Source organism: Pleurodeles waltl, unplaced genomic scaffold (assembly GCF_031143425.1).
Source record: "Pleurodeles waltl isolate 20211129_DDA unplaced genomic scaffold, aPleWal1.hap1.20221129 scaffold_67, whole genome shotgun sequence".
NCBI classification, from domain to species: domain Eukaryota; kingdom Metazoa; phylum Chordata; class Amphibia; order Caudata; family Salamandridae; genus Pleurodeles; species Pleurodeles waltl.
The window spans coordinates 123835-146219 of record NW_027150384.1 but is presented as its reverse complement, the minus strand read 5'-3'; the positions used below and the strand labels follow the sequence as shown (position 1 = coordinate 146219).

At 44.5% G+C, this 22385-nt stretch overlaps 3 non-coding genes across 3 annotated transcripts; all 3 read right to left on the bottom strand.

Moving 5' to 3' along the window:
• Nucleotides 1–4190: 4190 nt before the first annotated feature.
• Nucleotides 4191–4276, bottom strand: TRNAY-GUA (transfer RNA tyrosine (anticodon GUA)). The gene is given in 2 exon segments: nucleotides 4191–4226; nucleotides 4240–4276. It is a non-coding gene; the product is annotated as a tRNA-Tyr (tRNA).
• Nucleotides 4277–11315: 7039 nt separating this feature from the next.
• TRNAY-GUA (transfer RNA tyrosine (anticodon GUA)) lies at nucleotides 11316–11401 on the bottom strand. Its single transcript is given in 2 exon segments — nucleotides 11316–11351; nucleotides 11365–11401. It is a non-coding gene; the product is annotated as a tRNA-Tyr (tRNA).
• A 7043-nt stretch (nucleotides 11402–18444) lies between these two features.
• Nucleotides 18445–18530, bottom strand: TRNAY-GUA (transfer RNA tyrosine (anticodon GUA)). The gene is given in 2 exon segments: nucleotides 18445–18480; nucleotides 18494–18530. It is a non-coding gene; the product is annotated as a tRNA-Tyr (tRNA).
• Nucleotides 18531–22385: the final 3855 nt, after the last annotated feature.

The window sequence follows — 22385 nt, the reverse complement described above, 5'->3', positions numbered from 1 at the left end:
GGTGGTCATAGATATTAATAATAATGCAGAACAAGGTAGATGGAAGTGTTAAAAGTGTTTCCGCCCAGTTTCAAACCCGCGACCTTTCATGGGGGCAGCGAACGTGATAACCACTACACTACAGAAACTCGCGGGAGCTGATGTCGCATGTACATTATACTGAGAATTATAAAGGGGTGGGGCATTGGGGGTGACGAGCAGTGAGGGGAGTGCACTGTGCACTCCCCTCAGTGCACATGTGTGTTTGGCCGGCCATCTGGGGCACACTGCTGCCGGGCTGGAGAGAGCAGGCACAGGCTCCCAGTCTGCCTGGGAGCACCGTGGCTGGGCACTCCCAGCCAATCCTAACGCTTCTCTGAGCAGCGTCAGGATTGGCCGCAGGGCAGGCTGGGAGCCTGCTGCTGACGGAGGAGCAGCGGTGCGACGGAGCAGGTAAGTTTTTAGTTTTTTAACTTTTTAATATTGTTAATATTCTCCTTGCCTCCCCACACCCCGCTCTCCACCCCACCTCTGGTAACCCCTGTGAGTCGCGACTGCCACTTAGTCAAGGAGAGTTATCTTTCCCTTAGAGTCCACTCTAGTCAAGGGGGCAAAAAGATTCTGAATCTCTGCCTAACTGAACAACACTTTAATCACCCCAGAGCCTTCCAGTAGCTGACATCACACCCAAAGAAACAATTACTAACAAGACACCATTGTGAATTATGTCCAATTCACTTTTATCCTCTTCTGAACACATCTGCTCCACCTTGGATTACATCCATGCCCAGGAATATAGTAAGGGAGCCGTTCTTGTAGCTCCTTGTTACCAAGTTTCGTCCTTGGCAACCCAACTCTCTCTTCCTTACCTATCACCTGCAGACGAAAGAAAAATAGCGCACAAACAAAGCAAGTTTCATGTTGAAATTAAACATAGGAATTGGCAGACCTTAACTCCAGCTTGAACAATGGAATGGAAGCACATTTTAGTTATGTTTTTACAAATGCAATTGTCTTAAACACAGTAAATGATGAGTGACTATAAAATATATCATTTGTTAAGATACCAAGGTATAAATGCATCTGGTTAACATTTCATAAAAGCAGTTTATATCTAACAAGTGTAATATCACTCACAAAGGCACCATAATGTTGTGGTCTTTTAATGCATCACATTTACATGGGTATAGTTTTTCACACAATATATGAAGGTAAATGCTGTCCTTCTCTTCTACCAAAGAAAGCATAAAGGCACAGCCATGTTATGCTCTGTCACACCCATTGCTGTGAAACATCTGGTGGAGCCCTGGGGGTGCATCTGTAACGTAATGGGTATTTGTAAGGCACGCAATCACCTGCAAGGGTTTCCTGGCGCTGAGCAGGCGTGTGTGTGTGTAGCCCTGTCTAAGGTAGGTTGGTTTATTAAAAACGCAGGTCTTCAACTTCTTGCAGAATTGAAGAAGAGAATAAAATGCTCTTGTGTGAAATGGGAGTCCATTCCATGCTTTAGGAGTGATGCAACAGAACACCCATCCTCCTGATCTGGTTCTCTGTATGTATGGGATGTGTGTGAGTAGGAGCCCTGAGTAGATGGAAGTCTCTTGGTGGTTGTGGAAAGAGAAGCAACTGGTCAAGTAGGTGGGGCCTACGTTGTGTTGTGCCTTGAATGTGTATGTAAGGTGTTTGAAATGAGTTCATTTCTGTTTCGGGAGACAGTGGAGCTCTCTGAGGTATGGTGAGATGTGAATTCAGAGCGGGAGGTTGAGGATGAGTCTGGGTGCCAACTTCCAGGTAGTTTTCTAGTGAGTTATCTGATGTTTCAAGCATAGAGAGCATCCCCGTGGCCCAACTTGCTGCTAACTTGGTCATGAGTGGCAGTTTTCTAGTGTTGCTGGCTGTGGATTCTAATGATGAGTATTGTCTGCTTTCAAGCCCTGCAGGAGGGTTGCCACTTTTTCAGAGAAGAATTCTAAATATTTCTGTCTAGACTCAGGTTACGGAAGGTCCGGGAGATTGTATTTAAATAGTAGTTTGTGGAAAGTTGCACTCCACTCTTTCGGACCTTCATACAAGGAGTAAAACTTTCCTCTTAGCAGTGAACTTACAGCCTGTGATAGTATTCTCTCAGTTCTGAGACTCACACTGAGTAGGGCTTTGAGAAACTTGTTCCAATAAAGAAAATAAAGACGGACTGAAGAGGGCTCAGAAAGAAATGAGGGGTGAAGAAAGAAAGAAGCTGGAATGTGGATGGAAATAGATTGATGTTGTTAAAGTAATGTTTTATTTTACCAAGTTTGAGAGGGTTTAAAGTTTGACTACTCAGCACTGAAGGTAATGGATATCAAACAAAAAGTCACTGTGGAAACCTGGGATCTTTAGAGCTTCAGTCTAACGTCCTAGCCAAGAGCCCATGGAGGGGCTCTGTTGTTTTGGAGAGCTCACAGGTATCTTTACAGGTGTCCAGGTCTCTCATCACCTCCCCCCTTAGTCTGAAAGAAGCCTCGCCGGGGGTCGCTGCTCTCTTTACAGCAGTGTGGACCAGACATCACCACACAGGCTTAAACCTACGCTTTCGCCGACTGACCAAGATATACAAAAAGCCAGAATAAAACACCAGACATGGAAGACACACTGCATTCATGGAGACCACGAAGAAAGAGATACTGCACATTAAATAGATTTACATTAAATAGATGGAGAATACTTGACGGAGACACAAACTATTAAAACAAGCATTTGCAATGCAACGGGTCTCGCGTTTGCTCATGTTACAGCTGATCGCGTTGTAAACTCCTAACCCGACTTTTCACCTATCGGGCAAAAGTGCATTTATGTACATAACCCGAAAAAGTGAAGTTAATTATGTAAAGTGCTCGACTTCTGCCAAGCGAGATCGCGCTCGTGAATGAGAGAAAAAGAAGTCCATGAGCCCGATGGAAAACAGCGAGCCTCGCATGTTTTCTGTACTTGGTCGCTGCGCTGGAGGAGGGCGAGCCACCGGAAAAGGCATGACCTATGCGTGCCTTCGACTAATGAAAGCAAGCGGATTTTATTAGGCAAGCCCACGTACCAATAAAAAACACTGACGTGACGTTGACAGGGCTCCGAGCCCTTTTCTAAACACTAAAGCGTCTCGCTGCGATACGCATGCGCGAGCGCATGCAACGCAGGCTCGACCCTAAAAACATGAATAACCAATACACTACCCGGAAGCCTACGTTTCTTCGTTACTACAACTTGCATTCACTCCAATTTCAGAAAAGTACGTTCGTTATTAAAAAAGATACAGTTTGGTTCTAATTGTTTGTATAGATGATATATAGTTTTAGTTGAAAATCAGAGGCGCAACTAGAAAAAGTAATAGTGATGAAGCTTATAATACATTTGAAATTAACCATGACGCGATTACGTGGAATTGATAATCAAGCAAAACAGCCAGTACCAATTGTTCACCACATAGTACTTTGTTTTTCTGTAAATATTAAACATTCGCTGTCGACTAAGTGGTCCATAACTTAAAATCAAAATGTACAAATGTGTTCCCAAAACTTGATTCCTTCATGTTGAAAGCTTTCTCTGTTGGATTTCCAAGCCTTCCAGCGCTCTGCTAGAGGCGCCTCGGTGTTGGTATTTATTACAATTCTATATGCTGCCACTGATCATATTATACAGTGCACTTCATATACATTAAATCGCAATACTTCTAAAATGTCGAGATTGTAAACGAAACAAATAACAAAATGTATTTCTAAAGTGTAAACATGGTTAAGTCATAAACATAGTCTCCCCGTCGGGACCCCGGTCTCCCGCGTGACAGGCGGGGATACTGACCACTATACTAACGAGGAACTGATGACTCCCTGGTACCTGACCTCCTACTGATTGTTCTACCTGTCCCCCTGCTGGGGGCGCTGCACCCACATAAATGTCAGTGTTGACCCCGCCTGTGCCAGGAAGGAGCCGGTCTCTGTGTATCACTGATTTACAGCTTCCTCTGCACAGACTCCTCCTTTTCTCTCTCTGACAGTCACTGGGATCAGCGGCTGCACCTCCGTCCATTTCTGCTCTGGCTAAATTCACTTCTTGGTGCCATCTGAGAAAAATGGGGGAGACAAAAACAATTGTCAAGCTCTAGCGTCGTTGCTTCAAAACATGGCGTATTTTAATTTCAGAATGTGAAAAGAAATATGAAGAGCAAATACGAAAAAAAATCCTTCGAGCCGGATTTGAACCAGCGACCTAAGGATATCAGCTTCACCACTACAGTCCTCCGCTCTACCAACTGAGCTATCGAAGGGACGGAAGCATCATGTGACTGCAGCCTTCAGGTTATGTACCTGCCAGCAGTGGGGCCCATGGTGATCATGTGTATGTGTGCTGGGCATTTAAAGACCGAGGTCACATATCAAGCTGTGTCTTCAGGATGCATGCTGTTTATTTTCAGATGCCTATCTCATTCTCCAACAGCACAAACCTACAATCAGCATCATTTCATCTACCACCTGAGTACTTTTTGGAAACTCATCGCACAATAACTACAAAGGGTGACTCGCCATTTTAATTGGCAAGGCGTGCTTTTCCTCTTCATTTGCGTACTCTGGAAAACACATGCCGCTTTAGCAATGCACATTTTCAGTGCTTTTCTAATATCTGAATATTTCAGCAGCAAGCATGGGGGAGGGCTTTCTGTTGAAGTCAGTCATACAGCCATTGTCTTTCCATCTTGATTACCTTTACTTAGAATTCAAAAAAATAAATGTGTCTTGTCGCAGACGCACAAAGTGATTTCTCAGCATTCTCAATGGTTTATTAAAAATAATGGGAACTAACTTTCTTGAGAAAAGTACAGCTCAGGAAATAAAATGGCAAAACCATCACAACAAGTATGTCGGCCAATGAACTCAGCTGGAATGCTGAAAGTTGTGTAGATTCTTAAACTTTGGAAAGCTTGGCGCTCAGTGTAAGAATGATAGGGAGTGTGCGGTGAGGATGCAGGCATGTTGCCCCCCCTGTGATTGGTGAAGGCGTGAACAATGACAATATTAACACTTACCAGTTTTACATAAAAAACCTTGCTCTAGTGCAAGGGTGCCCAACATAAGTCCAGTAGAGTCGGATCCATGCCGGATTTGCAGGATATCCACAAGATATATATATGATTGCCAGAAATGAACAACAGTTACATATTAAGCTCGTCCGAGGTCACCTTGAAAACCTGGCATGGACGGCCCCGCCTCCCACTGCAATGGAAATCATTCTCTAACACACAGGATGGGGGGAGTGATACTGCTTCCTACCTGGCCTCGTGCAGGAAGGAAGCCAGAGACAGTGTCTGTTAAACTCACTACAAACAGTGGCAACTTGGAACGATTTCACATTTAAGGCTGCACCCAACATTGTCTGCAGCTTGCCAGGCTGTGAGCAGGCCCAGGGTTTGCACAGACTTGAACAGATCCAGCTCTGCTTAAGAGGCTCAGCACTGGTTCTGTAAAGTGTCCATCCCTGGCCAGCCACAGTGCACGTGAGGAGCTGCTCATCCGGTTCTGTGCTCTTGTGCAACAAAAGGAAAGTAAAGTGACCTGATTTCTAAAGTGTTTGCTATTTCCATATGTCACCTTCATAGCACCGTAAATAACCAGTATTCATAGCAGCCACTTTATATACCTTGTGAGGGAAAAGCGTTGAGCCCACTCGGCTCGGATTTAAGAATGTGACCTGTAAGTCATGCTCAGGTACCAGCAGGGGGCACTTTACTAGTGAGCCATCTTGGAGGCTGCCCATGACTGACTCTGCCCTAGCCCACCCCACCTTTTTGAGACAAGCATCTGTTGTGAAAACTCCTCGTCCCCCCCTGGCTCCCAGCAAAGGCCTGACAGCCATCATCTCACCCCTGGAAGCACCTAGAAACTCTGCTGCTAGGCGCTCTCGAGCACAGTGTCAGTCCCACGGCTGCCTGCGTGTCTTTGACTTCTTCAGGCATCCCTCGCGCTTCCACATAAAGTGTAGCTCGTGACACGCATCACCAGAAGGGAGATTATGGTTGGGGCATAGAAGCTAGACCCCAGGCGCTACATTACATACCCTGCACTGATGCTACAGCAATTGGGCATCGTCATTTGAACGTATTTGCCCTGGTTAGTCAGCGCAAATGTCTTTTTATTTAGCACGTTGATATGCCACAAATGTCATCACAAAACAGGATCAGTACAAGTGTAACATATGCATCCCAGAAATGCAGAAGCGTTGGTTCAACACTGCAATGTATGTAATCCCCCCCCCCCCCCCGGACTGAAAAATGCACTTAAGGAGCAAACACTTTTTTTTTAGCTCAAATCACTCAGCTGTGTTTTTATAAAACATTACTGGTTTCTTGACAGCAGTGTGAATGATGACCCGAATTGCAGTATGAACAGGGCCTGGCTATTGTTGGCAGCTCTTTCATGGCAGTACCACAATGGCTCCAGATGACAAACAAGCCTTGGTAAAGCTAATAGATCTTGCCTATGTGGGATCTATTGGTTTTGTGAATGTTTTTTTAGCCACATTGTACAGCAGCTCTGGCTTCAGTGCAGCATGGATGAATGTAAAAAAAAGCACTATGAAGTGATCAATGCTGGCTGTGTCATATACAGCTTTTTTCCTTTACTTTCAGCCATGTTGCAGCATGGCTAAATCACTGGCAAAACCAGTAGCTATCACATAGGCGATACCTATTGGCTTTGCCAATGCTTGTGTTCCTTGCCATTAATAACCTGACATCTGAAAAACATCAGGACTTTTACAAGGAGACGTGCACACTACAGGATACTGTCATTTCACTACTAACGCACCTCATGCTTGTCAATGGAAGGTTCCATGGTGTAATGGTTAGCACGCTGGACTTTGAGTCCAGTGATCTGAGTTTGAATCTCGGTAGAACCTGCTGTAGTTTTAATAATTTAACATTCATTTCTTTAGTTTTGTATTATTTTAAAATTTTCAGTCCCGTACTAATTACAAGCGAGCTAATATCTTTTGCACAGTTTACATCATCTATGCGTTGCTTATCTTGTTTATTTGAAATATGTTACTATATGGATGATATCAATTAAAATTGTAGCACAGAAGTATCGCTCGTCATATATATTAATAATGCAGAACAAGTTAGGTGGTCATAGATATTAATAATAATGCAGAACAAGGTAGATGGAAGTGTTAAAAGTGTTTCCGCCCAGTTTCAAACCCGCGACCTTTCATGGGGGCAGCGAACGTGATAACCACTACACTACAGAAACTCGCGGGAGCTGATGTCGCATGTACATTATACTGAGAATTATAAAGGGGTGGGGCATTGGGGGTGACGAGCAGTGAGGGGAGTGCACTGTGCACTCCCCTCAGTGCACATGTGTGTTTGGCCGGCCATCTGGGGCACACTGCTGCCGGGCTGGAGAGAGCAGGCACAGGCTCCCAGTCTGTCTGGGAGCACCGTGGCTGGGCACTCCCAGCCAATCCTAACGCTTCTCTGAGCAGCGTCAGGATTGGCCGCAGGGCAGGCTGGGAGCCTGCTGCTGACGGAGGAGCAGCGGTGCGACGGAGCAGGTAAGTTTTTAGTTTTTTAACTTTTTAATATTGTTAATATTCTCCTTGCCTCCCCACACCCCGCTCTCCACCCCACCTCTGGTAACCCCTGTGAGTCGCGACTGCCACTTAGTCAAGGAGAGTTATCTTTCCCTTAGAGTCCACTCTAGTCAAGGGGGCAAAAAGATTCTGAATCTCTGCCTAACTGAACAACACTTTAATCACCCCAGAGCCTTCCAGTAGCTGACATCACACCCAAAGAAACAATTACTAACAAGACACCATTGTGAATTATGTCCAATTCACTTTTATCCTCTTCTGAACACATCTGCTCCACCTTGGATTACATCCATGCCCAGGAATATAGTAAGGGAGCCGTTCTTGTAGCTCCTTGTTACCAAGTTTCGTCCTTGGCAACCCAACTCTCTCTTCCTTACCTATCACCTGCAGACGAAAGAAAAATAGCGCACAAACAAAGCAAGTTTCATGTTGAAATTAAACATAGGAATTGGCAGACCTTAACTCCAGCTTGAACAATGGAATGGAAGCACATTTTAGTTATGTTTTTACAAATGCAATTGTCTTAAACACAGTAAATGATGAGTGACTATAAAATATATCATTTGTTAAGATACCAAGGTATAAATGCATCTGGTTAACATTTCATAAAAGCAGTTTATATCTAACAAGTGTAATATCACTCACAAAGGCACCATAATGTTGTGGTCTTTTAATGCATCACATTTACATGGGTATAGTTTTTCACACAATATATGAAGGTAAATGCTGTCCTTCTCTTCTACCAAAGAAAGCATAAAGGCACAGCCATGTTATGCTCTGTCACACCCATTGCTGTGAAACATCTGGTGGAGCCCTGGGGGTGCATCTGTAACGTAATGGGTATTTGTAAGGCACGCAATCACCTGCAAGGGTTTCCTGGCGCTGAGCAGGCGTGTGTGTGTGTAGCCCTGTCTAAGGTAGGTTGGTTTATTAAAAACGCAGGTCTTCAACTTCTTGCAGAATTGAAGAAGAGAATAAAATGCTCTTGTGTGAAATGGGAGTCCATTCCATGCTTTAGGAGTGATGCAACAGAACACCCATCCTCCTGATCTGGTTCTCTGTATGTATGGGATGTGTGTGAGTAGGAGCCCTGAGTAGATGGAAGTCTCTTGGTGGTTGTGGAAAGAGAAGCAACTGGTCAAGTAGGTGGGGCCTACGTTGTGTTGTGCCTTGAATGTGTATGTAAGGTGTTTGAAATTAGTTCATTTCTGTTTCGGGAGACAGTGGAGCTCTCTGAGGTATGGTGAGATGTGAATTCAGAGCGGGAGGTTGAGGATGAGTCTGGGTGCCAACTTCCAGGTAGTTTTCTAGTGAGTTATCTGATGTTTCAAGCATAGAGAGCATCCCCGTGGCCCAACTTGCTGCTAACTTGGTCATGAGTGGCAGTTTTCTAGTGTTGCTGGCTGTGGATTCTAATGATGAGTATTGTCTGCTTTCAAGCCCTGCAGGAGGGTTGCCACTTTTTCAGAGAAGAATTCTAAATATTTCTGTCTAGACTCAGGTTACGGAAGGTCCGGGAGATTGTATTTAAATAGTAGTTTGTGGAAAGTTGCACTCCACTCTTTCGGACCTTCATACAAGGAGTAAAACTTTCCTCTTAGCAGTGAACTTACAGCCTGTGATAGTATTCTCTCAGTTCTGAGACTCACACTGAGTAGGGCTTTGAGAAACTTGTTCCAATAAAGAAAATAAAGACGGACTGAAGGGGGCTCAGAAAGAAATGAGGGGTGAAGAAAGAAAGAAGCTGGAATGTGGATGGAAATAGATTGATGTTGTTAAAGTAATGTTTTATTTTACCAAGTTTGAGAGGGTTTAAAGTTTGACTACTCAGCACTGAAGGTAATGGATATCAAACAAAAAGTCACTGTGGAAACCTGGGATCTTTAGAGCTTCAGTCTAACGTCCTAGCCAAGAGCCCATGGAGGGGCTCTGTTGTTTTGGAGAGCTCACAGGTATCTTTACAGGTGTCCAGGTCTCTCATCACCTCCCCCCTTAGTCTGAAAGAAGCCTCGCCGGGGGTCGCTGCTCTCTTTACAGCAGTGTGGACCAGACATCACCACACAGGCTTAAACCTACGCTTTCGCCGACTGACCAAGATATACAAAAAGCCAGAATAAAACACCAGACATGGAAGACACACTGCATTCATGGAGACCACGAAGAAAGAGATACTGCACATTAAATAGATTTACATTAAATAGATGGAGAATACTTGACGGAGACACAAACTATTAAAACAAGCATTTGCAATGCAACGGGTCTCGCGTTTGCTCATGTTACAGCTGATCGCGTTGTAAACTCCTAACCCGACTTTTCACCTATCGGGCAAAAGTGCATTTATGTACATAACCCGAAAAAGTGAAGTTAATTATGTAAAGTGCTCGACTTCTGCCAAGCGAGATCGCGCTCGTGAATGAGAGAAAAAGAAGTCCATGAGCCCGATGGAAAACAGCGAGCCTCGCATGTTTTCTGTACTTGGTCGCTGCGCTGGAGGAGGGCGAGCCACCGGAAAAGGCATGACCTATGCGTGCCTTCGACTAATGAAAGCAAGCGGATTTTATTAGGCAAGCCCACGTACCAATAAAAAACACTGACGTGACGTTGACAGGGCTCCGAGCCCTTTTCTAAACACTAAAGCGTCTCGCTGCGATACGCATGCGCGAGCGCATGCAACGCAGGCTCGACCCTAAAAACATGAATAACCAATACACTACCCGGAAGCCTACGTTTCTTCGTTACTACAACTTGCATTCACTCCAATTTCAGAAAAGTACGTTCGTTATTAAAAAAGATACAGTTTGGTTCTAATTGTTTGTATAGATGATATATAGTTTTAGTTGAAAATCAGAGGCGCAACTAGAAAAAGTAATAGTGATGAAGCTTATAATACATTTGAAATTAACCATGACGCGATTACGTGGAATTGATAATCAAGCAAAACAGCCAGTACCAATTGTTCACCACATAGTACTTTGTTTTTCTGTAAATATTAAACATTCGCTGTCGACTAAGTGGTCCATAACTTAAAATCAAAATGTACAAATGTGTTCCCAAAACTTGATTCCTTCATGTTGAAAGCTTTCTCTGTTGGATTTCCAAGCCTTCCAGCGCTCTGCTAGAGGCGCCTCGGTGTTGGTATTTATTACAATTCTATATGCTGCCACTGATCATATTATACAGTGCACTTCATATACATTAAATCGCAATACTTCTAAAATGTCGAGATTGTAAACGAAACAAATAACAAAATGTATTTCTAAAGTGTAAACATGGTTAAGTCATAAACATAGTCTCCCCGTTGGGACCCCGGTCTCCCGCGTGACAGGCGGGGATACTGACCACTATACTAACGAGGAACTGATGACTCCCTGGTACCTGACCTCCTACTGATTGTTCTACCTGTCCCCCTGCTGGGGGCGCTGCACCCACATAAATGTCAGTGTTGACCCCGCCTGTGCCAGGAAGGAGCCGGTCTCTGTGTATCACTGATTTACAGCTTCCTCTGCACAGACTCCTCCTTTTCTCTCTCTGACAGTCACTGGGATCAGCGGCTGCACCTCCGTCCATTTCTGCTCTGGCTAAATTCACTTCTTGGTGCCATCTGAGAAAAATGGGGGAGACAAAAACAATTGTCAAGCTCTAGCGTCGTTGCTTCAAAACATGGCGTATTTTAATTTCAGAATGTGAAAAGAAATATGAAGAGCAAATACGAAAAAAAATCCTTCGAGCCGGATTTGAACCAGCGACCTAAGGATATCAGCTTCACCACTACAGTCCTCCGCTCTACCAACTGAGCTATCGAAGGGACGGAAGCATCATGTGACTGCAGCCTTCAGGTTATGTACCTGCCAGCAGTGGGGCCCATGGTGATCATGTGTATGTGTGCTGGGCATTTAAAGACCGAGGTCACATATCAAGCCGTGTCTTCAGGATGCATGCTGTTTATTTTCAGATGCCTATCTCATTCTCCAACAGCACAAACCTACAATCAGCATCATTTCATCTACCACCTGAGTACTTTTTGGAAACTCATCGCACAATAACTACAAAGGGTGACTCGCCATTTTAATTGGCAAGGCGTGCTTTTCCTCTTCATTTGCGTACTCTGGAAAACACATGCCGCTTTAGCAATGCACATTTTCAGTGCTTTTCTAATATCTGAATATTTCAGCAGCAAGCATGGGGGAGGGCTTTCTGTTGAAGTCAGTCATACAGCCATTGTCTTTCCATCTTGATTACCTTTACTTAGAATTCAAAAAAATAAATGTGTCTTGTCGCAGACGCACAAAGTGATTTCTCAGCATTCTCAATGGTTTATTAAAAATAATGGGAACTAACTTTCTTGAGAAAAGTACAGCTCAGGAAATAAAATGGCAAAACCATCACAACAAGTATGTCGGCCAATGAACTCAGCTGGAATGCTGAAAGTTGTGTAGATTCTTAAACTTTGGAAAGCTTGGCGCTCAGTGTAAGAATGATAGGGAGTGTGCGGTGAGGATGCAGGCATGTTGCCCCCCCTGTGATTGGTGAAGGCGTGAACAATGACAATATTAACACTTACCAGTTTTACATAAAAAACCTTGCTCTAGTGCAAGGGTGCCCAACATAAGTCCAGTAGAGTCGGATCCATGCCGGATTTGCAGGATATCCACAAGATATATATATGATTGCCAGAAATGAACAACAGTTACATATTAAGCTCGTCCGAGGTCACCTTGAAAACCTGGCATGGACGGCCCCGCCTCCCACTGCAATGGAAATCATTCTCTAACACACAGGATGGGGGGAGTGATACTGCTTCCTACCTGGCCTCGTGCAGGAAGGAAGCCAGAGACAGTGTCTGTTAAACTCACTACAAACAGTGGCAACTTGGAACGATTTCACATTTAAGGCTGCACCCAACATTGTCTGCAGCTTGCCAGGCTGTGAGCAGGCCCAGGGTTTGCACAGACTTGAACAGATCCAGCTCTGCTTAAGAGGCTCAGCACTGGTTCTGTAAAGTGTCCATCCCTGGCCAGCCACAGTGCACGTGAGGAGCTGCTCATCCGGTTCTGTGCTCTTGTGCAACAAAAGGAAAGTAAAGTGACCTGATTTCTAAAGTGTTTGCTATTTCCATATGTCACCTTCATAGCACCGTAAATAACCAGTATTCATAGCAGCCACTTTATATACCTTGTGAGGGAAAAGCGTTGAGCCCACTCGGCTCGGATTTAAGAATGTGACCTGTAAGTCATGCTCAGGTACCAGCAGGGGGCACTTTACTAGTGAGCCATCTTGGAGGCTGCCCATGACTGACTCTGCCCTAGCCCACCCCACCTTTTTGAGACAAGCATCTGTTGTGAAAACTCCTCGTCCCCCCCTGGCTCCCAGCAAAGGCCTGACAGCCATCATCTCACCCCTGGAAGCACCTAGAAACTCTGCTGCTAGGCGCTCTCGAGCACAGTGTCAGTCCCACGGCTGCCTGCGTGTCTTTGACTTCTTCAGGCATCCCTCGCGCTTCCACATAAAGTGTAGCTCGTGACACGCATCACCAGAAGGGAGATTATGGTTGGGGCATAGAAGCTAGACCCCAGGCGCTACATTACATACCCTGCACTGATGCTACAGCAATTGGGCATCGTCATTTGAACGTATTTGCCCTGGTTAGTCAGCGCAAATGTCTTTTTATTTAGCACGTTGATATGCCACAAATGTCATCACAAAACAGGATCAGTACAAGTGTAACATATGCATCCCAGAAATGCAGAAGCGTTGGTTCAACACTGCAATGTATGTAATCCCCCCCCCCCCCCCCCCCGGACTGAAAAATGCACTTAAGGAGCAAACACTTTTTTTTTAGCTCAAATCACTCAGCTGTGTTTTTATAAAACATTACTGGTTTCTTGACAGCAGTGTGAATGATGACCCGAATTGCAGTATGAACAGGGCCTGGCTATTGTTGGCAGCTCTTTCATGGCAGTACCACAATGGCTCCAGATGACAAACAAGCCTTGGTAAAGCTAATAGATCTTGCCTATGTGGGATCTATTGGTTTTGTGAATGTTTTTTTAGCCACATTGTACAGCAGCTCTGGCTTCAGTGCAGCATGGATGAATGTTAAAAAAAGAACTATGAAGTGATCAATGCTGGCTGTGTCATATACAGCTTTTTTCCTTTACTTTCAGCCATGTTGCAGCATGGCTAAATCACTGGCAAAACCAGTAGCTATCACATAGGCGATACCTATTGGCTTTGCCAATGCTTGTGTTCCTTGCCATTAATAACCTGACATCTGAAAAACATCAGGACTTTTACAAGGAGACGTGCACACTACAGGATACTGTCATTTCACTACTAACGCACCTCATGCTTGTCAATGGAAGGTTCCATGGTGTAATGGTTAGCACGCTGGACTTTGAGTCCAGCGATCTGAGTTTGAATCTCGGTAGAACCTGCTGTAGTTTTAATAATTTAACATTCATTTCTTTAGTTTTGTATTATTTTAAAATTTTCAGTCCCGTACTAATTACAAGCGAGCTAATATCTTTTGCACAGTTTACATCATCTATGCGTTGCTTATCTTGTTTATTTGAAATATGTTACTATATGGATGATATCAATTAAAATTGTAGCACAGAAGTATCGCTCGTCATATATATTAATAATGCAGAACAAGTTAGGTGGTCATAGATATTAATAATAATGCAGAACAAGGTAGATGGAAGTGTTAAAAGTGTTTCCGCCCAGTTTCAAACCCGCGACCTTTCATGGGGGCAGCGAACGTGATAACCACTACACTACAGAAACTCGCGGGAGCTGATGTCGCATGTACATTATACTGAGAATTATAAAGGGGTGGGGCATTGGGGGTGACGAGCAGTGAGGGGAGTGCACTGTGCACTCCCCTCAGTGCACATGTGTGTTTGGCCGGCCATCTGGGGCACACTGCTGCCGGGCTGGAGAGAGCAGGCACAGGCTCCCAGTCTGTCTGGGAGCACCGTGGCTGGGCACTCCCAGCCAATCCTAACGCTTCTCTGAGCAGCGTCAGGATTGGCCGCAGGGCAGGCTGGGAGCCTGCTGCTGACGGAGGAGCAGCGGTGCGACGGAGCAGGTAAGTTTTTAGTTTTTTAACTTTTTAATATTGTTAATATTCTCCTTGCCTCCCCACACCCCGCTCTCCACCCCACCTCTGGTAACCCCTGTGAGTCGCGACTGCCACTTAGTCAAGGAGAGTTATCTTTCCCTTAGAGTCCACTCTAGTCAAGGGGGCAAAAAGATTCTGAATCTCTGCCTAACTGAACAACACTTTAATCACCCCAGAGCCTTCCAGTAGCTGACATCACACCCAAAGAAACAATTACTAACAAGACACCATTGTGAATTATGTCCAATTCACTTTTATCCTCTTCTGAACACATCTGCTCCACCTTGGATTACATCCATGCCCAGGAATATAGTAAGGGAGCCGTTCTTGTAGCTCCTTGTTACCAAGTTTCGTCCTTGGCAACCCAACTCTCTCTTCCTTACCTATCACCTGCAGACGAAAGAAAAATAGCGCACAAACAAAGCAAGTTTCATGTTGAAATTAAACATAGGAATTGGCAGACCTTAACTCCAGCTTGAACAATGGAATGGAAGCACATTTTAGTTATGTTTTTACAAATGCAATTGTCTTAAACACAGTAAATGATGAGTGACTATAAAATATATCATTTGTTAAGATACCAAGGTATAAATGCATCTGGTTAACATTTCATAAAAGCAGTTTATATCTAACAAGTGTAATATCACTCACAAAGGCACCATAATGTTGTGGTCTTTTAATGCATCACATTTACATGGGTATAGTTTTTCACACAATATATGAAGGTAAATGCTGTCCTTCTCTTCTACCAAAGAAAGCATAAAGGCACAGCCATGTTATGCTCTGTCACACCCATTGCTGTGAAACATCTGGTGGAGCCCTGGGGGTGCATCTGTAACGTAATGGGTATTTGTAAGGCACGCAATCACCTGCAAGGGTTTCCTGGCGCTGAGCAGGCGTGTGTGTGTGTAGCCCTGTCTAAGGTAGGTTGGTTTATTAAAAACGCAGGTCTTCAACTTCTTGCAGAATTGAAGAAGAGAATAAAATGCTCTTGTGTGAAATGGGAGTCCATTCCATGCTTTAGGAGTGATGCAACAGAACACCCATCCTCCTGATCTGGTTCTCTGTATGTATGGGATGTGTGTGAGTAGGAGCCCTGAGTAGATGGAAGTCTCTTGGTGGTTGTGGAAAGAGAAGCAACTGGTCAAGTAGGTGGGGCCTACGTTGTGTTGTGCCTTGAATGTGTATGTAAGGTGTTTGAAATTAGTTCATTTCTGTTTCGGGAGACAGTGGAGCTCTCTGAGGTATGGTGAGATGTGAATTCAGAGCGGGAGGTTGAGGATGAGTCTGGGTGCCAACTTCCAGGTAGTTTTCTAGTGAGTTATCTGATGTTTCAAGCATAGAGAGCATCCCCGTGGCCCAACTTGATGCTAACTTGGTCATGAGTGGCAGTTTTCTAGTGTTGCTGGCTGTGGATTCTAATGATGAGTATTGTCTGCTTTCAAGCCCTGCAGGAGGGTTGCCACTTTTTCAGAGAAGAATTCTAAATATTTCTGTCTAGACTCAGGTTACGGAAGGTCCGGGAGATTGTATTTAAATAGTAGTTTGTGGAAAGTTGCACTCCACTCTTTCGGACCTTCATACAAGGAGTAAAACTTTCCTCTTAGCAGTGAACTTACAGCCTGTGATAGTATTCTCTCAGTTCTGAGACTCACACTGAGTAGGGCTTTGAGAAACTTGTTCCAATAAAGAAAATAAAGACGGACTGAAGAGGGCTCAGAAAGAAATGAGGGGTGAAGAAAGAAAGAAGCTGGAATGTGGATGGAAATAGATTGATGTTGTTAAAGTAATGTTTTATTTTACCAAGTTTGAGAGGGTTTAAAGTTTGACTACTCAGCACTGAAGGTAATGGATATCAAACAAAAAGTCACTGTGGAAACCTGGGATCTTTAGAGCTTCAGTCTAACGTCCTAGCCAAGAGCCCATGGAGGGGCTCTGTTGTTTTGGAGAGCTCACAGGTATCTTTACAGGTGTCCAGGTCTCTCATCACCTCCCCCCTTAGTCTGAAAGAAGCCTCGCCGGGGGTCGCTGCTCTCTTTACAGCAGTGTGGACCAGACATCACCACACAGGCTTAAACCTACGCTTTCGCCGACTGACCAAGATATACAAAAAGCCAGAATAAAACACCAGACATGGAAGACACACTGCATTCATGGAGACCACGAAGAAAGAGATACTGCACATTAAATAGATTTACATTAAATAGATGGAGAATACTTGACGGAGACACAAACTATTAAAACAAGCATTTGCAATGCAACGGGTCTCGCGTTTGCTCATGTTACAGCTGATCGCGTTGTAAACTCCTAACCCGACTTTTCACCTATCGGGCAAAAGTGCATTTATGTACATAACCCGAAAAAGTGAAGTTAATTATGTAAAGTGCTCGACTTCTGCCAAGCGAGATCGCGCTCGTGAATGAGAGAAAAAGAAGTCCATGAGCCCGATGGAAAACAGCGAGCCTCGCATGTTTTCTGTACTTGGTCGCTGCGCTGGAGGAGGGCGAGCCACCGGAAAAGGCATGACCTATGCGTGCCTTCGACTAATGAAAGCAAGCGGATTTTATTAGGCAAGCCCACGTACCAATAAAAAACACTGACGTGACGTTGACAGGGCTCCGAGCCCTTTTCTAAACACTAAAGCGTCTCGCTGCGATACGCATGCGCGAGCGCATGCAACGCAGGCTCGACCCTAAAAACATGAATAACCAATACACTACCCGGAAGCCTACGTTTCTTCGTTACTACAACTTGCATTCACTCCAATTTCAGAAAAGTACGTTCGTTATTAAAAAAGATACAGTTTGGTTCTAATTGTTTGTATAGATGATATATAGTTTTAGTTGAAAATCAGAGGCGCAACTAGAAAAAGTAATAGTGATGAAGCTTATAATACATTTGAAATTAACCATGACGCGATTACGTGGAATTGATAATCAAGCAAAACAGCCAGTACCAATTGTTCACCACATAGTACTTTGTTTTTCTGTAAATATTAAACATTCGCTGTCGACTAAGTGGTCCATAACTTAAAATCAAAATGTACAAATGTGTTCCCAAAACTTGATTCCTTCATGTTGAAAGCTTTCTCTGTTGGATTTCCAAGCCTTCCAGCGCTCTGCTAGAGGCGCCTCGGTGTTGGTATTTATTACAATTCTATATGCTGCCACTGATCATATTATACAGTGCACTTCATATACATTAAATCGCAATACTTCTAAAATGTCGAGATTGTAAACGAAACAAATAACAAAATGTATTTCTAAAGTGTAAACATGGTTAAGTCATAAACATAGTCTCCCCGTCGGGACCCCGGTCTCCCGCGTGACAGGCGGGGATACTGACCACTATACTAACGAGGAACTGATGACTCCCTGGTACCTGACCTCCTACTGATTGTTCTACCTGTCCCCCTGCTGGGGGCGCTGCACCCACATAAATGTCAGTGTTGACCCCGCCTGTGCCAGGAAGGAGCCGGTCTCTGTGTATCACTGATTTACAGCTTCCTCTGCACAGACTCCTCCTTTTCTCTCTCTGACAGTCACTGGGATCAGCGGCTGCACCTCCGTCCATTTCTGCTCTGGCTAAATTCACTTCTTGGTGCCATCTGAGAAAAATGGGGGAGACAAAAACAATTGTCAAGCTCTAGCGTCGTTGCTTCAAAACATGGCGTATTTTAATTTCAGAATGTGAAAAGAAATATGAAGAGCAAATACGAAAAAAAATCCTTCGAGCCGGATTTGAACCAGCGACCTAAGGATATCAGCTTCACCACTACAGTCCTCCGCTCTACCAACTGAGCTATCGAAGGGACGGAAGCATCATGTGACTGCAGCCTTCAGGTTATGTACCTGCCAGCAGTGGGGCCCATGGTGATCATGTGTATGTTTGCTGGGCATTTAAAGACCGAGGTCACATATCAAGCTGTGTCTTCAGGATGCATGCTGTTTATTTTCAGATGCCTATCTCATTCTCCAACAGCACAAACCTACAATCAGCATCATTTCATCTACCACCTGAGTACTTTTTGGAAACTCATCGCACAATAACTACAAAGGGTGACTCGCCATTTTAATTGGCAAGGCGTGCTTTTCCTCTTCATTTGCGTACTCTGGAAAACACATGCCGCTTTAGCAATGCACATTTTCAGTGCTTTTCTAATATCTGAATATTTCAGCAGCAAGCATGGGGGAGGGCTTTCTGTTGAAGTCAGTCATACAGCCATTGTCTTTCCATCTTGATTACCTTTACTTAGAATTCAAAAAAATAAATGTGTCTTGTCGCAGACGCACAAAGTGATTTCTCAGCATTCTCAATGGTTTATTAAAAATAATGGGAACTAACTTTCTTGAGAAAAGTACAGCTCAGGAAATAAAATGGCAAAACCATCACAACAAGTATGTCGGCCAATGAACTCAGCAGGAATGCTGAAAGTTGTGTAGATTCTTAAACTTTGGAAAGCTTGGCGCTCAGTGTAAGAATGATAGGGAGTGTGCGGTGAGGATGCAGGCATGTTGCCCCCCCTGTGATTGGTGAAGGCGTGAACAATGACAATATTAACACTTACCAGTTTTACATAAAAAACCTTGCTCTAGTGCAAGGGTGCCCAACATAAGTCCAGTAGAGTCGGATCCATGCCGGATTTGCAGGATATCCACAAGATATATATATGATTGCCAGAAATGAACAACAGTTACATATTAAGCTCGTCCGAGGTCACCTTGAAAACCTGGCATGGACGGCCCCGCCTCCCACTGCAATGGAAATCATTCTCTAACACACAGGATGGGGGGAGTGATACTGCTTCCTACCTGGCCTCGTGCAGGAAGGAAGCCAGAGACAGTGTCTGTTAAACTCACTACAAACAGTGGCAACTTGGAACGATTTCACATTTAAGGCTGCACCCAACATTGTCTGCAGCTTGCCAGGCTGTGAGCAGGCCCAGGGTTTGCACAGACTTGAACAGATCCAGCTCTGCTTAAGAGGCTCAGCACTGGTTCTGTAAAGTGTCCATCCCTGGCCAGCCACAGTGCACGTGAGGAGCTGCTCATCCGGTTCTGTGCTCTTGTGCAACAAAAGGAAAGTAAAGTGACCTGATTTCTAAAGTGTTTGCTATTTCCATATGTCACCTTCATAGCACCGTAAATAACCAGTATTCATAGCAGCCACTTTATATACCTTGTGAGGGAAAAGCGTTGAGCCCACTCGGCTCGGATTTAAGAATGTGACCTGTAAGTCATGCTCAGGTACCAGCAGGGGGCACTTTACTAGTGAGCCATCTTGGAGGCTGCCCATGACTGACTCTGCCCTAGCCCACCCCACCTTTTTGAGACAAGCATCTGTTGTGAAAACTCCTCGTCCCCCCCTGGCTCCCAGCAAAGGCCTGACAGCCATCATCTCACCCCTGGAAGCACCTAGAAACTCTGCTGCTAGGCGCTCTCGAGCACAGTGTCAGTCCCACGGCTGCCTGCGTGTCTTTGACTTCTTCAGGCATCCCTCGCGCTTCCACATAAAGTGTAGCTCGTGACACGCATCACCAGAAGGGAGATTATGGTTGGGGCATAGAAGCTAGACCCCAGGCGCTACATTACATACCCTGCACTGATGCTACAGCAATTGGGCATCGTCATTTGAACGTATTTGCCCTGGTTAGTCAGCGCAAATGTCTTTTTATTTAGCACGTTGATATGCCACAAATGTCATCACAAAACAGGATCAGTACAAGTGTAACATATGCATCCCAGAAATGCAGAAGCGTTGGTTCAACACTGCAATGTATGTAATCCCCCCCCCCCCCCGGACTGAAAAATGCACTTAAGGAGCAAACACTTTTTTTTTAGCTCAAATCACTCAGCTGTGTTTTTATAAAACATTACTGGTTTCTTGACAGCAGTGTGAATGATGACCCGAATTGCAGTATGAACAGGGCCTGGCTATTGTTGGCAGCTCTTTCATGGCAGTACCACAATGGCTCCAGATGACAAACAAGCCTTGGTAAAGCTAATAGATCTTGCCTATGTGGGATCTATTGGTTTTGTGAATGTTTTTTTAGCCACATTGTACAGCAGCTCTGGCTTCAGTGCAGCATGGATGAATGTAAAAAAAAGCACTATGAAGTGATCAATGCTGGCTGTGTCATATACAGCTTTTTTCCTTTACTTTCAGCCATGTTGCAGCATGGCTAAATCACTGGCAAAACCAGTAGCTATCACATAGGCGATACCTATTGGCTTTGCCAATGCTTGTGTTCCTTGCCATTAATAACCTGACATCTGAAAAACATCAGGACTTTTACAAGGAGACGGCACACTACAGGATACTGTCATTTCACTACTAACTAACCTCTCCCTTGTCAATGGAAGGTTCCTTGGTGTAATGGTTAGCACGCTGGACTTTGAGTCCAGCGATCTGAGTTCGAATCTCGGTAGAACCTGCTGTAGTTTTAATAATTTAACATTCATTTCTTTAGTTTTGTATTATTTTAAAATTTTCAGTCCCGTACTAATTACAAGCGAGCTAATATCTTTTGCACAGTTTACATCATCTATGCGTTGCTTATCTTGTTTATTTGAAATATGTTACTATATGGATGATATCAATTAAAATTGTAGCACAGAAGTATCGCTCGTCATATATATTAATAATGCAGAACAAGTTAGGTGGTCATAGATATTAATAATAATGCAGAACAAGGTAGATGGAAGTGTTAAAAGTGTTTCCGCCCAGTTTCAAACCCGCGACCTTTCACGGGGGCAGCGAACGTGATAACCACTACACTACAGAAACTCGCGGGAGCTGATGTCGCCTGTACATTATACTGAGAATTATAAAGGGGTGGGGCATTGGGGGTGACGAGCAGTGAGGGGAGTGCACTGTGCACTCCCCTCAGTGCACATGTGTGTTTGGCCGGCCATCTGGGGCACACTGCTGCCGGGCTGGAGAGAGCAGGCACAGGCTCCCAGTCTGTCTGGGAGCGCCGTGGCTGGGCACTCCCAGCCAATCCTAACGCTTCTCTGAGCAGCGTCAGGATTGGCCGCAGGGCAGGCTGGGAGCCTGCTGCTGACGGAGGAGCAGCGGTGCGACGGAGCAGGTAAGTTTTTAGTTTTTTAACTTTTTAATATTGTTAATATTCTCCTTGCCTCCCCACACCCCGCTCTCCACCCCACCTCTGGTAACCACTGTGAGTCGCGACTGCCACTTAGTCAAGGAGAGTTATCTTTCCCTTAGAGTCCACTCTAGTCAAGGGGGCAAAAAGATTCTGAATCTCTGCCTAACTGAACAACACTTTAATCACCCCAGAGCCTTCCAGTAGCTGACATCACACCCAAAGAAACAATTACTAACAAGACACCATTGTGAATTATGTCCAATTCACTTTTATCCTCTTCTGAACACATCTGCTCCACCTTGGATTACATCCATGCCCAGGAATATAGTAAGGGAGCCGTTCTTGTAGCTCCTTGTTACCAAGTTTCGTCCTTGGCAACCCAACTCTCTCTTCCTTACCTATCACCTGCAGACGAAAGAAAAATAGCGCACAAACAAAGCAAGTTTCATGTTGAAATTAAACATAGGAATTGGCAGACCTTAACTCCAGCTTGAACAATGGAATGGAAGCACATTTTAGTTATGTTTTTACAAATGCAATTGTCTTAAACACAGTAAA